The 17,387-nt window shown below is 41.4% G+C and overlaps 1 protein-coding gene across 3 annotated transcripts in view; it reads right to left on the bottom strand.

The window, feature by feature from the left end:
• The window catches only part of inpp5a (inositol polyphosphate-5-phosphatase A), a 180,261-nt gene that overhangs the window by 83,517 nt on the left and 79,357 nt on the right, over positions 1 to 17,387 (bottom strand). The gene's annotated exons all lie outside the window — the stretch shown is intronic.

The raw sequence follows: 17,387 nt of genomic DNA, 5'->3' as shown, positions 1-17,387 counted from the left end.
TCAACTTCAATAGGCTTAAAATCTTAATTTTCCCTGTGAACAATCAGGAAACTTTCCCAGTCGGTGGACAAGCCAATCAAAGTCTGTGGGAAGAAGTGAGAGTGGTGCAGAGGGGGATTTGATGCGGTTCACAGTCCACTACACTGCTTTCTGTTGGCCTCTTTACATTTAGGGCAAATGGAGCTCAAGCTCAATCCCCTGTGTCTTTGAGATAGCAGACCTTTGGCTCGGGATAATTCTGAGTCTCCTTTCTCCACTCAAAGAGAGAGGCAGAAGGTGGCGAGTAACTTTTCCTATAAAGACCAGAGCGAGCAAATTAAAACATGAGTGAGTCGAGCGAGAGAAAAGACAAAAGAGCGAGATAAGAAATGGACTGACCGAGTTGGACGATAAGAGGAAAGGCTCAGGTACAGTAAATGAGAGATGAGTGATATGGATGGAGGGGTGTGATCAAAAGGAGGAGGAGACACCGGCAGGACAAAAAAAAAAAAAAAGAGGCTGGAGGCATGAAGAAGGAGGATTTAGTCTTTTTCCTGCGTTTTCCTATTGAGGCCGGGTGCAGACGCCTCTCTTTCCGACAGAGTTTGGGCCCGGCCCGGCCTCTGCATTATTTATGAGCGCCGGCACATCTTGAGATTAAACATTTGCTGATTTGTCAAAAGCACAAACATGAGGTCCTGCCCATCTCCTTGACATATAAGTTCAGCCGACAGAAAACACTGTCGCACATTTAATTGATGAGAACCGCGGCTGGTGACCCGAACCCCCGCCGCGCTCCCCTCCCTCCGTCATTCCTTCTCCTGCTCCGGCGGAGGACGGAGGGAAGGGAGGGTGAGGAGGAGGGAGGGAGTGTATATGAGAGGGGACGGCGTTGGGCGAAGGCAGGACTCAAGGTCACAGCTTCCCATTGCGAGAGGACGGCTTCCAGGAAGGCCCCCTACACTTATTTGTGCTCACTTGTCTTTATGTTCTCTTTCACCTTAAAGTGCCAACAACAGACTTGCAGACAGAGATGGATAGGAAAACAGGGCCAGGGAGGGAAAACTGGGCGATTTGTCAAAATGGTGCCACTATGCTAACTGCTGCTGTTTGTGTGAATATTTCAGCGGGTAGTGGAGTAAAACTGAGCATTTTTGAAATATTATTATGCTATGGATGGGGAGAAGGTTAATATTTCTTTCAGTTTTAAATTAAACTCTGTTTTTCTGCCAAGTCAACGTACTGCTACCACTTGATCAACAGAAAATTAATAGACAAAAATGTGTGTGATTAATGGTTTAGGTCAGACTGTACAGCGAGGAAAACGATCACAGACTCAAATTCAAATATTTTCTTTTATTCTGTGCTTTATAGGAGCATAAATCAAACATGAATGATAATTAGATCCAATATCCAGCATTTATCAGATTATCAGCATCATGGGTTTTTTTTTAATGTTTCTCAATAATTAATCTAAAAATATGTTGAACAATTAATTCCCTATTTAACACAATTAAATTAGCAAATTGCATGAGTGCTAAAAACTCAGCCTACATTATGCAGCACATCTGATCAAAGGTTTAAACTGTTTTTACAGATTCCTGCAGTCCTCCATGTGGGACTTATTGTAGCTCATGTGGTAATGATTCATCAATTATTTTAAATGGTTTTTAATCAGAGTGAACTTTTTTTTTTTTTTTTACAAATCAAGTCACAAAAAGCACAAGCAGACAGTTTCTTGAAAAAACTTCCAGCCCTACACACTGTTTAGGAACTGATGCCTCTCTATCTGTAGTCACCTCTCTGTCCAGCTCACAGCTCTATCTGATTGGTTAAACATAACAAGTATCAGCCAATAAACAGTAACGCATAAATGTTGGAAAGTTGTCTTTTAATTCAACACGTGTAACAAATAAAGAAAAAGGGATTTCAACAAAGTTTTGTCTTAGAGTTTGTCTTTCATTTTCATTTTTTACTGCCAGTGCACATAGGTTCCAAATATCAGTTATCAGTCTTTTGATTACTAAAAATTAGAATCAATGCTTTAAAAAAAACACATCAGTCGACCCCTTCTGCTGATCTAACCTAAAAGCAATACAAAGATTCCACCGTGAGCTCTAGAACACTGTGATGCTTTTTCTGATTATATCAACAACAACAACAACAAAAAAATGTACATCATGTCTTACAAAATAACAAGTGGAAGATTAAAAACCTTCATCTGTAATAGTCACCGTCCCTCTACAGGCTCGCGACTGCTAAAAATAAAATTAATATGACATCAAACAAATCCACGTGAATCAATTATTAAATAAATGATAAACAACTATGCTTAAGTGGCTATCCATGTAATCGCAAAAATCTACTTAACCCTCCGCCCTAATAAATATTCATTTGACACCGGGGTTCAGAACCTAGCAGCTGCTGCTCTCTCTCCTCTGCCTCTGCCTCCCTCCTGCACTCTTCATGAAGAAGCTATTATATTAGCAGGGCGCAATTAATCCATTTGTCTCTTTACATGACAGGCTCAAAATATTCATTAGGGCTGGACTGCGCTGACAGGCCATGCTTATCTTTTACCAGTAGCTTTACAATGGCCTTTGTCAAACGTATGTTTGTCACGTCCCTCTTTATTGATTAGCTGCCAGATTCACTTGAAATAATTAAAAGTATATTTTACATATTTATAAACCCCACTGCCACAGCGGCTACTTAATTTTCCATTAGTAAAATGCAGTCTATTAAGTGCACCATGAGGGCCGCAGGGGAGGTAAGGGGAAATGAGTAATCACTATAATTGTAGACAGAAAGACAATAACCGCGCCATAAAAGCTGGGGTTTTATGACTCGTTCTGGCAATGCTATCTCTTATCACAAGTCATATTGGCTACGCCGCTCACAGATAAGGGCACACTGACACAACGGCGGCTGTGCTCGCGCTCCGTGTGCATATGTGTGTGTGTGTGCAGTTGACATTTCCAAAACCCCAGCAGATCCGGGCTGAACAAGTCCCAATAGACTGGCTGCTGGAAAATAGAGACTTGAGAGCTGCAGTACATAGCCTGCATACTTTGCTCCGCTGAATGCTTTATCGATACCGAGGGCTGCAAAAATTAGTTCTGGCCGACGAAGAGAAGCAGGAATTCTGTGACCCCTGAATAGATTTTCTGCGTTTAATGTGAAAAATGAGCCATAAAGCAAACATAAAAGTAATAATTTTTCTTCAAGGTCTCACCTCCAATCTGTGCTAAGGGAGAGTGGCCAGTCCCGGGAGAGCTGACACATACACACTCCGGTGTCATCACAGTGTCACTGTACAACTTCAGAGGGTAATGTTCTGCCGTCGCCCGCAAACGACTGCAGCCTTATGGGTTTGTGGAGCATAGCCATGAGTGTCCAATGAGGGGTTTTATAGAAAAATACACGATAGAATAAAAAATCAGCTCAGTAAGGGGAAGTCACTGCGATTATGCTAGCTATAGCTGAACATGATTGTTTAAGTCAGGCTGTGTACTGCTCTGGCCTATAATTATATTTATTCTTTGGGATGAGCTTTCAAATGTTCAAAGGTGCGATGGAAAAGCAAAGGCGTTTGAATTAAATTATAGCTTATTGTGGTAAAAGAAGTCAGAACATCCCCGACACACCAGAGGATGATACTTGCTTAGAAAAAGGGTTACCAGGATGCCAATGTTTTTCTTTTTATCCTGCAATGGATCACAATAAGAAACAAGATGGCTTGAGTTGCAGAAATCTGGAAAAGAGAGAGAATTATTCATTCCACTTGTTTGAGCGAAAGACCTCCCTTTCCACCAACACCTCTGCCACACTGATGTGTTGGTGCTATTTATGACTAGTGAGAAGCTCTGTGATTGGCTGAAATCATCCAGCATGAGCAAGATTCCTTTTTTTGTGTGACAGGAGGAGGAACAGAAGTTTCTACTCAGACCACTTGCATTACAATATGCTGACAGGTTAGTATGGAATTTTTCCCAATGACGTCAAAAAAATATCACCTAGCCCAGCTTTAACTGAGGCCATAACATTGGTTTATTCTAATTTTTTGTGTAGTGTTCCCATTTACTTTTTCCCTCTGTATGTAAATGTATATTATGGCAGTGTTGCCAAAAGTTTTGCTTCAAGTTTAATTGTGGTTTGTGACAAGCTGGGTCTTGGTTTTGTAGTTTTTGACACCATTCCTACACTAGATTGTACTTAAAATCTAAATTTACAATAATCATACTGCAGAAAGAGCAACGTGGAGTAAGGCAAGTTAACTCAAATACATCAAATTTAAACTTTTTTTAGTTGCTTTATATAAAAAGAGAACTTAGATGGTTCATGTTTTCCATGAATAATCTACATGAGGTCCAGTTTACGGGTTCATGAAGACACTTAGGTTTTGCTTAACTTCATTCACGAGACACATGACTTGGTTGCGATCCAAATCTGGTACTGTGAAAATATTTCATTTACAGATAGGATGATGTGCACCAAAAAGAGGTATTCTGTCTGCAGTGTCTTGTGATTGTTGCCACCTCACGAGGCAAAACATCTCTTACTGTTTAATTCAGCACCGTAAAGCTGTGTATGAGTGCAAAGCCAGATCCGAAGCAAAAAAAATATTTCTGATGCCTTTGCCAGGACTATAACATAAGAGAAAGGTTCTAATCTTTTCTCTCACTGTTGTACATATTTAAGTTTTCCAGATGCAGGTGTGCTCCTCTACAAACTCACCCCAATCCCGCTTGAATGCTAAATTATTTCCAAATACAGTTCTTTAGGTAATCTGGTGAAAATTACAGTATTTTTTTTTTATTCATATCCCCAACAAAGGGAGCCTGTAGAGGTTGTAAACAGGCCAACAATTCACTCGATTTTCTAAACCACTTTATTTGTAGGAAAAGTGCCTGAAATGTCTGTTATAATCCCTCACTGCCAAGGAAGATTGTGTGCAAGTGGGAGCTGAAGTGACTAATTTGGTAATTCGTCAGTCAACGCGGAGCTAAGTGGCAACTGCTTTATTAGTTTGGATGTTTAAAATCTGTCTGCTCGCCCGAATGCTGGTGAGTGAAACTACCAGGGTCCCAGATCTAAGTAATAACTAAAAAAATAATCCTGAGCTTGTAATAAAGTGTAATTATCCGTTAACAGCACCTCCTATAAAGGGATACTTGCACTGTAATCAGGGTTATCTCTGTGTGGAGGCTCCGAGCTTGTTACAGCCACCTCAGAGAAATATCTCCTCAGGGTTTTCGGTGGCATTTTGCCTTCTAGTCAGAAGAGACAAAATGGGCTGTTTTCCAGTTTATATCTCATTGCTCAGAAATCCCTGGAGTCTCCTCATCTGTCAAATCACGAGTGATGCCACACTTCCACATGAAGCTGCACACAGAAACATAAAACCGAAGTACACACACACACACACACACAGGCACGCAAGTCTTATCGGAAAGGTCAATCAGATATGCTGTCATGAAGAAATGGTGTTGCGATATATCAGGCACACATGCTATGTCAAAACAGCTTAGAGAAGGAGGCACAGACATAAGCTCTGACTAATAGGTGCATAATATCCTCATTAGTCACTAAAGACCAGCAGTCATACATGACTAAATTCTAAACATACTCCAAATCAAAGTGTAAAAGCCGAATCCCTCAGTAGACAATAGAACAGCATGCTACGCGCTCTGACAATCCACATATCTATTTCAAGATCAGCCCTCCGTGTCCCAGCAAGGGACCCATTGATATGCAGCATCCAGGGCTAAAAGAGCACCTTCACGGGAGCCTCGCTGCACAAATCTCCAATACTGCACAAACAGCCTGTTTGTCATCCCCGGCAAGGAAAACACCCCGGCACAAAAGTGAGCAGCATCAATAGAGATGGCTTGCTTTTTCAGCCCAGAGATACAGATGGAGAAGCCTTAGTATTTTCTACCCCTCCTGAGCCCACCGCCCACCCCGGGCTGCCATATGTGTTTGCCAAGGCCCTCTCCCAGTGCCATTGATTGAGTATTCAGAGTATTGAGCCACAGTGTCTATTATTCATCGGCTGCCTGGAAGGCCTGACTGGATACACAGACAAAACTCTCATTAAAACTTCCTCTGTCACTTCCTGTGATTTGAAAGCGGCCCCGAGTGTTGGAGCCATCCGTCACGTCCTGAAGGAGCCCTTGTCTCTGGGGTGTGTGTTTGTGTGTGCTGGGGGCCATAGGTAAGGGACAGGGGGAACGAATTAAGAGCGTTCAAAGATATACGAAGAGGAAACATGTTTATGTAAATTTACTTACTTATTTCACAGTAATTAAGATTTAGGTTAAGCTTACTCTTCTTAATGCTCTTCCACTTCCCCCCGTGAGACATCATGTGCAAACCTTGCTAGAAAATTGGTTTACATGGCAAAGCAGGACTAGTATTGATCTCTTACAATTAAAACAGGAACTGCAGCGCCTCCATTCTGATCCAGGCAGGCCACCTGAACCTCATTTTCACTGGCCACAGTCAATAATACTGACCTGTGGCATTAAAATATGGTCAGATGAGGCCGTTTTTACTGAAATGATTTATGTTGAGCTCACAAATCCATCAGAACTGAGTTTTCGAGGCAGATTAGCAGTCTGTAACGGCAAGTAAATCAAATTCGATACATAAATCAAATAATTGAGCTAAATTTTTTGGTCCGATAATGGAGCAAGATGGGAAGACAGCAGATCAGATCAGATTGTTTCCATTAACTAAGCAAATGAAGTAGGCTGCGTAGTGTCCTCCTAAGGTGGCGCTTCATGTTACACATGGCTGTAATGAAGAAGAAGAAGAAGAAGAAGAAGCTGGAGACAAAACCAAAGCTGTGTTCCAAATCGGATGTTTTTTTTAAAACTTTAAATACATACCACAGCTGCTGTCACAAAGTACGCACTGTTTCATGTAGTATGCGTACAATTAAGGCATACTATTTTCGTTGACTCTTGCGGTCTGTAGTGCGAACTGAGCCGTCATGTGTTTGTGCATCCTTGTTGGCTCAAGCTACTTTATCCTTGCATGAGACACCAACGCATGTGATGTGATTTCTGTGCAGTTAGCACAGAAAGCTATAGCTTAGAATGCATGTTGGTGTGCGTACTGTGAAATCCGACTAGATGTAGTACGATTGGCCTACTGCATTTGACATAGTATGTATTGGGACACGCTAAACGCAACCCAGTTGTTTGCAAACCATTAGAAAACCTCAAAGAAAAAAGAGAAAGTAAACTTTGTCCATCTACGAGAAAAAAAACAGACATTCTCAGTAATTTTTTAGATTGGAAAAGTTGTAATGATTCTTTCATATCAGCTACATGTTTGATGCTGTATGGAGACAAAGACACAATAAGAAGCAGAAACAGCTGATCAGTCATGGAAGCTGTTTCTGCTTTGTCTTGAAAAATCGGGGAAAACAAAATAAAAATGAGCAGGTGTGAAAACATTTCTTTTTGGCAAAATTGGGGAATGCAATAATTCAAACATTATGGAACCACAATGAACACAGCCTGCATCAAACTGTATTCTGATCCATTCAACTGGTGGCAAGGCGTTTCACTCTAAACCAAAAATGTCAACCTGTAAGTGATGCTGGAGTAAAACTCAATGGATCACTAAAGTCATGCTGTGGGAGCATGAACATGTGGACAGAACTTCATGGGACTCCATTCAATAACTGTTGAGACATTTCACTAAACATTAATTAACCCTCATAGTGGAGTTGTGGGAACAGTTTGTGAAATCACTAAAATCAGTTGGCTTGTTCCTCTTAGGACTATCAAGGTATGTATCTCTTAGGAAATTTCGGTTTGGACAATCGTGCTGGACAGATCATTATATTGGCTGCATTTCCCAAACTCAAGTTCCATTTAGCCATTCATTGTGTGTCCATTTCAAGTAAACCCCCACCGCTGCATGGATGAGCTATGATACCTGTATTTTAGCTCTGTTGACTCTCAGGGCCTTTGGCAGAGTGTTTCCGGGCTTCCACTTCATTATTCTAAAATCTCCCAGAATGCAGAGCGACACACGCTCATGATTGATCTCAAAACCACTGATTTTATTTTCTTTTGAGGAAAATATTATGGATGGGTCTAAACAAGGCATAATTGGCCAAACCCACGGCAGCGCCTGACCTGCCAACAATCCAGACCCACTCCCAAGGTTGGCTGCCTCCCTGGGAAATATTGTGCATTAATTTCATTTAGTCTCCCCTCCAACATTCAATGGTAGAAGTTAATTAAATTGCTTGTCCATTGTGTTCATCCACTTACAAAGTTAATGATATTGTGCCGGGGAATTAAAGAGCGTTTTATAAAGCGCACGGGATGGGAGCTGGCAGGCACTACATTGCCCAGTTGAACCCTGTCATTCGGCGGGCTTCTGGACCCCCTAATTAGCGGTGAAATGGATGCTTCCATCTGCCAATTTCCTGCCACGCTCATCAGTCGTGCAGTCGCTCCTCTAACCTGCCCGGCAGAGGGGTCTAAAGCAATAAAACCATCACAGCAATGACATTCAACAAAAAAAGAAAAGTGAATACGCGTGTACATGATATGACTCAGACTTTAAAAGAGCTTCTTTAGAATGCCGCTGCTTTTTTTCTTTTTTTTTTTTGCTCTCGACCACATCGCTGGCTTCTTCAGCATAATCCTGATGGAAGAGTTTGATAACTTTGTTAAAAATGTTCGATACACACAGTAATAGCACCTCGTTTCTATTTTCAGAAGAGTCTGAATAAATGTCTTCTGAAGCAATAACAGCGAAATGTGGCGCTGCACATTTTGATGTAATGCGTGATGTATGCTTACAGGAAAGGTCCCTCACTAAAGCATTAATTAAAGGAAAATGAATTAATTTCAAAGCATCATTTCTGCCTGATGCCCAATATCCAGTAAGGTAGCACTGCCCCGTTTACTAGAGAGGATGATTAATGCTCATATATATTCCAGCTGCGTATTTACTAATACCATGTTGCTACTTCAGCAGCTTTTAACGAGGACATAAAAACAGAGGATCAAAGTAAATGTGATTACACCTGTGGGGCCTGCGCCGCTGTTGACCTCTTAATGAGGTTGGGCAAAATCATCCCGTGCATGGCAGAACAGTGTGTATAAATTCATGGTTGAAATAAATTAAATGGAGCCACGGAGAGGGCATTTTGTTTGAAACTTGACACAGGTTCACCTCGAATATGAAACGCAGCCTGAGAAGCAGAAAACTGACAAACAGGACATGTTTGACCACAGAGGTCACTGCATATTTGCTCAAATTTTGTAAATTATGTGACTGTGGACCCAATTGTAGTCGAAATCTTTGAGTTTACTCATCACAAGGAACGCTATTCAGTCTATGAAAATACTTGTTCAGCATCTACAGGTGGTCTGCAGGGAGTAAATGACAAACTGGATGTTTGGAATTAGACAGAAGATGCAGGGAAGATCTAATAAATAACACACACTCTTGAACTGCATCATTGGAAGTGTAGGACCCTGCGTTTCAGGAGCTTCATCCGTACTTCGATCTAAACGTCAGGACATCTCAGCCTGTGCCGTTTCTATTTTGACTTGTAAATGTCTCTGTTAGGTTTCCTAGCTTTATGGAAAACAATCCTAAACGGCCTTGGTACTGCCTTTACCTTTAGCACATTTTTTTATTTAGAATTCCAGCACAAACCACAGTCTCAAGATTGACCCTAGGCAAGAAAAACTTACAGTACTAATACATTAGGACTGCACAATTATGGCCAAAATGGTAATCACAATTATTTTGATCAATACTGAGACAAAGATTATTTATCACAATTATTAATTGATTTTTGGGACAAAACATTTTCTCGCACTTTCACATTTAAATAAACAGAGCACTGCTTTCACTTTCATGCGGTGCTATATTCCTGTGCAAAATGTGAAAAAGAATAAGACTTGAATTCAGTCCATCTCCATCCATCCATTATCTATACACCACTTAATCCTCACAGGTCACCAGTCTATCACAGGGCTACACTTAGAGACAGACAACCAAGCACACTCACATTCACACCTACAGACGATTTAGAATCACCAATTAACCTCAACATGTTTTTGGACCTTGTGGGGGGAAGGTGGAGAACCCGGAGAGAACCCATGCTGCAAGGTGAGAACATGCAAACTCCACGTCCCGGGTGTCCTCACTGGGACGCGAACCGGCAACCTTCTTGCTGTGAGGCAACGGTGCTAACCACCTCACCACCTTGCAGCTGTCAGTACATTTCCTGGAGGCAAAATATAAATTAATCTGCACATCTGGCCATCGATGCACTTCATAATTTACCAGTGTTCCCCAAACTCACTCAGGATACAGGAGATGCTGGCGAAGCAGCTGTGCACAAAGAAGCCTCTTGTCTCCTTATTTAGCTACCCAAGTTATTACCCAGTGGGAAGCCAAAATTAATTAATTCAAGTTCTATGAAATATAGAACCCAAGGAAACTGCAAAAAGTTAGAAGATGGAATAATCTGTTGAATATGTTAACTGTCATCACAGGATTGTTGCTTTTCTTTTACATGTTTCTCCCTCTTCAGTTTCATTTTGATCAAGCAGGTGTGCACAGACAAAGGTCAGCGGCAACTTCAAAGTTCTATGACTTTAACACAAGACAGCCGAAGACCTTTTACAACGATATCGGTCTGTGGAAAAAAAACAGTGTTGTTTTCCTGCTTTTTGTAAGGTTTTAAGATTCTGCAAAATGACATGATAATGCAATATTTAAAAGAAAAAAAAAAACGTGAGTCAAGAGAGAATGACATGTAAGGTCCTGCAGTTTGTTAATTTCATCTCATCTTAATTCATAGATACTTAATGCATTTTCCAGTGCCTCAAGATGTCACCAGGGCCTTGTATGCATATCATGCATAACCTCTGGTATTACAACGCGTGCTGTTATAACAGAGAGGGTTTTAATCTAACTAAAGAGCAATGTCTGCTCTCGTGTTGCGGTGAATTGACGTTGACTAGAGCAGTTTAGCAAAGCGAGCAGAGCACTTCTAAGGTCACCCAACCCCATGATTTACATAAAGCTCAGATAAGATTGCTCTGTAATTTCATAACTTTAATAAAGCTCAGGTCAAAACACTGTAGTGCATAATTAAATCACGATGGAAGCACAACCGGCACTAAAACAGGATGTAACATTCATTCAGCAATTTATACGGAACAAATATGCTTCTTAAGGGACATTTTGCAATGTCTGTCCCTATTAACAATGTCAGTTTCTAAACTCTAAGTGTATCATACATCTGCAACTGGGCATGAAAAGGCTGTTTTCTAATGTTTGGCACGCAATCTTCAAACAAACTGTTGATCTTAGAGGTCAGCATAAATAGCCTGCTTCTTTAAATAACTCTGCTGTCTGGCCTTGACAAAATCATCATTTTAAAAGGGGATATGAAGATGATGAATATTTGCTTTATTAGATTGTTCCTAAAAATGAAAAATCAAAGTCTGAACAATTGAGCTATCCATTAGTAATTAAAGTGACATTACCTCCTCTCTATTTTCTCAGCCCACTGCCTGGTTGCCAGAGCCATTATTCAATTGTTTCGGATGCCGGGGGATACAACGTCTTTAATATACTTATGCTCATTAATGTAAATCATATTTGGCTATGGATGTCCAATAATCAAAAAGAATATTTCAACTTGTAATTCCCCGTCTATAAAAAGTATTCCCATTAGGGGAAGAGACCCATGCAAATGACAGGTCTTTGAGCCCATTGATTTTTTTTTCATCCCTGCATTTTGGAAAGGCTGCTAATGTTGTCATGGACTGTTCATCAATCTATATTTTTATCTGATTCAATATTGCGCCTATTCATGTGGTCTCATTTGTGAAAGAGCTGATTAAATTAGGATCACACAGGCTGTAGGGAGACTGGAAGCAATGCAATTTCAACTGATCACTGGAGTTAAATGAAGACTGGAAAGTAGTTTGAAAAGTTTATTTTTTAATGCTGATTGAATGCACAACTTGTTTACTTGCCTTTAATGAATTTTTTTTGCTTTGTCTTTAGACATTTGTAGAAGTGACTCACATGTGCATACACCATATGGGATGCAGTGATTGGTGACACCAGCAACTTTTGATGTCAAAAAAAAATAAAAAATCAGTATTGAGCAGTCCCCCCCTGAGGATGCTGGGATAACTGTCAGAGCTGTGATGTCAGCTGGAAAAGTAATCAGTCAGCTTGTGTCCAGTGGCGGCGTTGATTCTGTCCCACGCTGCCTGTGGCTCGCTCATGTGGCCTTGTAATGACAAAGTGGCATCCTTGGCTGCCCAATGAGAAACAGCTCTATTGCAGAGTCCCATAATGAAATATATTAGTTTGCTGCATCTTAGTGGCATTACTTTGTCACTTGTGAGAAGAACTTATCAGGAAGGTCCCCATTTTTCTGCATCAAGAGCCCTTCCTCCACCCTTAGTACAAACACAACTCTTCCTAAATGGGGGCGACATCGTCTAGATCATGAGCCATTCCGTGAAACATCTATAAAATATGACAGCTTCCACAGCACAGGGACAATCGATGGCGGTCTACAGTATCTCCTTGGGCCCGGAGACCGGAGATCGTCTCTCTGAAGCTCGGGCCGAGTAGTCGCCCCCATCAGAAGAGAGGGTTCAGTTTTGGGGTCGCGTTCGGAAAAATCATTTTTTCCCCCCCGGGATGTATAAAAAAATAAGCAGCTTTCTGTCTGTGTGCTGTCTGGGTATGAGCAGAGGCGTTCTCGGAGCACAACAGTGACCACAGGACCGTGAAGCTTTAGAGGAGTCTGCAAAAACACACGCAGCGGCTCGTCTCAGGCTAAGACGCCCGTCCGGTGGCTCTTTGTGGCCTTCTTTGTCTTTATGTAAAAACCAATGCTCTCCAATGATGTGTTATGTAAAATTCCCAGAGGCTTGATTTAAATGGTTGGATATCCTCCATGCTAGCTTAGTTATACTCCAGTGCATCGCCCCTAAGAGCACATGGACGCTGCATGAAAAGCAAATGTAAATGCAGCCTCAGCTTCTTAGATAACAAGAAATTATGTCATGGGTTTTTTTCCCCTCTTATTGTATTATTATAATAATAAATAAAAAAGAGGACTTTTCTTACGCAGATGTTTCTTTTTATCCGTACAATCGCAGCATCCGGCCTTTCCCGTGGCCCCTCTTGAAAGACAGCTTTAAGATGTGAGGGAGCAGAGGTCCTGGTGCCAGGGGCAAGAGTGGCAGCAAACCCACGTCTGCTCTCCTGTAAATATCACACCCACAGAAATGTGGGAAGAAAAGAGGATTTGGAGGGGCCCATGCAGGTCTGCAGCAAGTCTCCTGGGCCGCCCCTTTGAGGGCTCCACAGATGACCAGGTGGTACTGTATTGTTTATCATTGGGTCACGTGGAAGCGGAACACAATACGTAGCGTACAGTGCATCTGTTACATCTGAGAACGAATCGGACTCGGCACTAGACGTATGTTTAGCTTTGGTTATTCAGGTGATATCATGATGGAAGTGTAGGCGAGTTACATAATTACGTTAACTAGTAAGACTGTAAACTACTATTTTATAAAACCGTTTAACAGTGTCCCTGTTTAGTGAATCGAGATGTGGGGCTTCTAACCTGCACAACTCAAATGGATCACATGTGAGATCATTTTAAACCCAAGTTTGAACTGTTTTTTTTAGAGGGATTCAACAAGTAGTCATAGCTGATGCTGCATTTTTTTGTTGTATTACTTGTTTAAGGCATTGTAAAGGGCTGAGCAACAATAAAATGTTTCCCTTCAGTCAATATTGATCATATTTACTGACCTATTTTTAGGACGAGCAGAGATAAGGTTCAGTTTGAAACTAACCACGTCACTTTGAATTTAGCCACTTTTCTATTTATCAAGGTACGTAGGTAATGTCAGGGAATAACACAAATAAATAAATGTGCACACATAAAAGTCAATAAGGGCAAGTTGATACACAAAAATAAAGAAAGCTGGTAAAACCTGGCACATGGAGAATGACCAGGGTGAAGCAGCTGCACAGCGCTGAGGTTAAGGTTCCTAGTTGATGACCTGAATTGGGTCTCATCAGACGGAAACCCCACACTAGCCACCACGCCAACACCTAACAGCCGCTGGGAGTTTAGGTGGAAGTGGTGGGGACAGGGGGTCATGGGTGTTTTTAGGCCATGAAGCTCATCTTATGAGAGTAGCCACAGGTCCTCACAGGCCACAGCCTCCACCATGGGAGGTCTGAGGGTGTGGATGTGAGCGACAAAAGGCCCAGGCGGCCGTGGACTAGTACGCCTCGCGCTTGGGGTTTGTTGATGCAAATGAGCTTTGCGTTATTGATAAGTGCTTTTAATGACAGTTTGTATGCAGTGCATTGAAGTGAAACATTCACCTGGGGATGCTGTGTTGTTTAGGAAGTTTTGCTGTTAAGTTGTTGCATAAAAGTTTGTCTAAGGTCAGACTAGTTTGGGATATAAATGTTGTAACTGCAATAACATGACAAAAAGTCCACATGTGAATTATCTGAAGGTGTCGAGTTGTCTCAGTTACAGTGATACTGTAACCACCTAGGCCTCAACTACAATATGAAAATACTGACTCTACTTGACAAACAGAGTTTACCCCAACTAGTTTAAGAATCCCTGGTTTTACTCGTCACTCAGCTGGTCCAACACACGACTGCAACAAAGCTTTGTACTGCTAATAAAGACCACCGCAGGGTATTCTAGGCTATTAGGACATCTCTACACTTGTCCATACATTTCTACGAGCTCAATCCACAGTTTTATGCTCCTAAGAACTCATATATCTGCAGACAAACTAAACAAAGAGGAGAAGGTTTAGATCTTTCTAGCTCAGTCATCTGAGGAATGCTTCATTTCCATTTCACCAAAGACTGCTTTGAAAAGTGTTTTTTTTTTCTTCTCAGAAATGTAATTAGGCCGTTAAAATTAAGAGCCTGAATTTAACGGAACGAGCATAACATCCAATCTAATTAGACGTCTCTTTAATGAGTTGGTAATTAGCTACAGCATGGTGCACACAGGGTGCTATTGTGGCTTGAACTTGTGCAGAGATCCTGTTGACTGGGGCACCCTTTGTGTTAGATTGGTTCCCACTTGGGAAACATTATTCCATGAAATATGGTTATGCTTCGCTTTATGTCTTTATGAGACACCATTTGGAAAGATTCTGGGGGTCAAGCAGAGGTTTTGACTGCTTATTTGGGTGACTGTGTAACTTTAAAGGGAGAACTGTTTAACCTGATAAAAGTTTAAGTGTTACATTAAGTCAAAGGTTCTGCTGATAAGAAGAATCTTCAGTTTCAAGACTTAAACAAATTCTCATAAAGTTAAACACGGCTTCTAAGCTGGTGTCAAGACAACAAAACAAATCACATACAACATAAAAGAAGGCCAACAAAGCCAAACAACATTGGGGTGAGTGAGTGTAGTCAATAACTGGGCCTATATATTTGCTTGGTCAATCATAGGAGATGCATTTTGGTGTGTGTATGAAGCAGTACAGAGACAATACATCATAAACGACTGCACGCTCCGCCCTCAAACAAATGCACACTAAGCTTCATCAGACAGAGTCTGGTGGTCCCGTAGCTGTTTGTTGCCTTTCCGTTTGCCCAGCACCGCCCCTCATCAGCTGAAGCCCGTCTACCTCTGACCTCCAGAACCTTAGAACGACTGCATTAATTTTCCTGACAAAAATCAATCGGCCAAGGAGAAAGGCCCTCGTTATTACACCAAGCAGGACACACCCTCTGACTGAGAGTGTGCGGCTGTTTTTATAGGTAATAGTTTAACAGAGGGTGGTGGCTCGGGGACAAAGAGATTGCTCATTTCCCATGACCCCACAGATGAGTCATTCCAAATAAACTTACACATGTCCTATTTAATATCATTAGAAAATGAGGACAATTTGGGGGTTATTTGATGTGAAATTGTTCTCTGTTAATCACAAGGGAAAAGCATATGAGAGCAATTTGTTTGAAAAAAAAAAATGGTACTGGAGTGTTGAGGTTGGAAAAAGAAAATAATGCATTCAGTCAAGGGCAAAAGAGGGCATATGACTGCAAATTCCCAGCCATGTGACTGTTTCATTTTAGCTCATTTATTTTTATGCTGGCTAACCGAACAGAGTCGCAAACATTCTCTAAAATCAGATTACTAAATTATGAGCCCTAAAATTAACTGGCTGTTTCAGTCGAGAGCTTCAGCTTCCTATTTCCTAATGAGGAGCAAGTGAAAAATGATTTAATAAAGCAACAAATAGGCTTTATGAGCTATTAATATGCAGTACATAACATAAACATGACAACAATATTGGCTACACATTTAAAGATCTAAATAAACTGTCCACAGTGGGCAGAGTACAGAGTTATGACAGTTAAAGAGGAGAGGCAGGCACTGCATGTAGAGCTGGTGCCATTACTCTGACAGCAAACGGGGGATCATGAGCCCGGGGAGGGAGGTGGAGTGACTGAGTGTGTGTTTAAAATGGCCTATGTGTTTAAAATGTGCTGCACAATACCTGCTAATTCTATTAAGTGCTCCTGTGGTGTGGCTGTGTGGTTATGGGTTGATGTAAATGGACGGCTGGTTGACTAAACAATGCAATAGCATTAGAATAAGGTGATTGGATGACAGAGTGGAGTAGAAGGCCCAAGCCCAGCCACCTCAGGCTTTGCCAAGTCCATTACGTGTATTGGAGACATCTAGATATCCGTCATGGGGAGTCGTCAGCCAAGACAGAGAAGAGGTTGTTGTTTTGTTTGGCCTTCATCGTCAAGATGGCTTCCACCCTTGCGACATCCAGGTGTAGGTAATGCAATCAACTCAGGACCTCACAAACAGTGGCCCCCTTTTTCAATCTGCACTGAGACCTTTGGACTGTTGAAGAAAATGCTGGTAAACTGGCTCAAGGGCAAACATAGACTTCAGTTCTGTTTTGATTTTTGACACAAAGCCGTCACTGTCTGACTCCAAGACGCGGACGTGTTTACATAAATCATTCCTCAAGCTGCAGACAGCACAAAGACAAGAACAACTAGAAACCTAGAGATGAAGAGGGAAGCCAGCTATGTGGACTCGACTGAACAATGGTGCAACAAAATGATAGAGCCATAATGTATAATGCCACAGCAATCAGTACAAATATTTTAGATACTCTGATTTTGACATTCTTGTCCATCACACTAGGGCTGCCGTTTCCAGGTCAACTGGTCAATACGCTACATCCGACCATATTCTCATTGGTCTGACAACCGCGGTCACTACATTCTAGCTTGATGTAGCTAATCTAGAGAAAACGTTCAAATTTTCTTTTTTCCTGCTACCAAATTTTCCTGCTACC

This window comes from Stegastes partitus, unplaced genomic scaffold, assembly GCF_000690725.1.
Source record: "Stegastes partitus isolate 25-593 unplaced genomic scaffold, Stegastes_partitus-1.0.2 Scaffold688, whole genome shotgun sequence".
Taxonomy (NCBI): Eukaryota; Metazoa; Chordata; class Actinopteri; family Pomacentridae; genus Stegastes; species Stegastes partitus.
The sequence above is the reverse complement of the archived record's forward strand: the minus strand, read 5'-3'. Positions and strand labels throughout refer to the sequence as shown.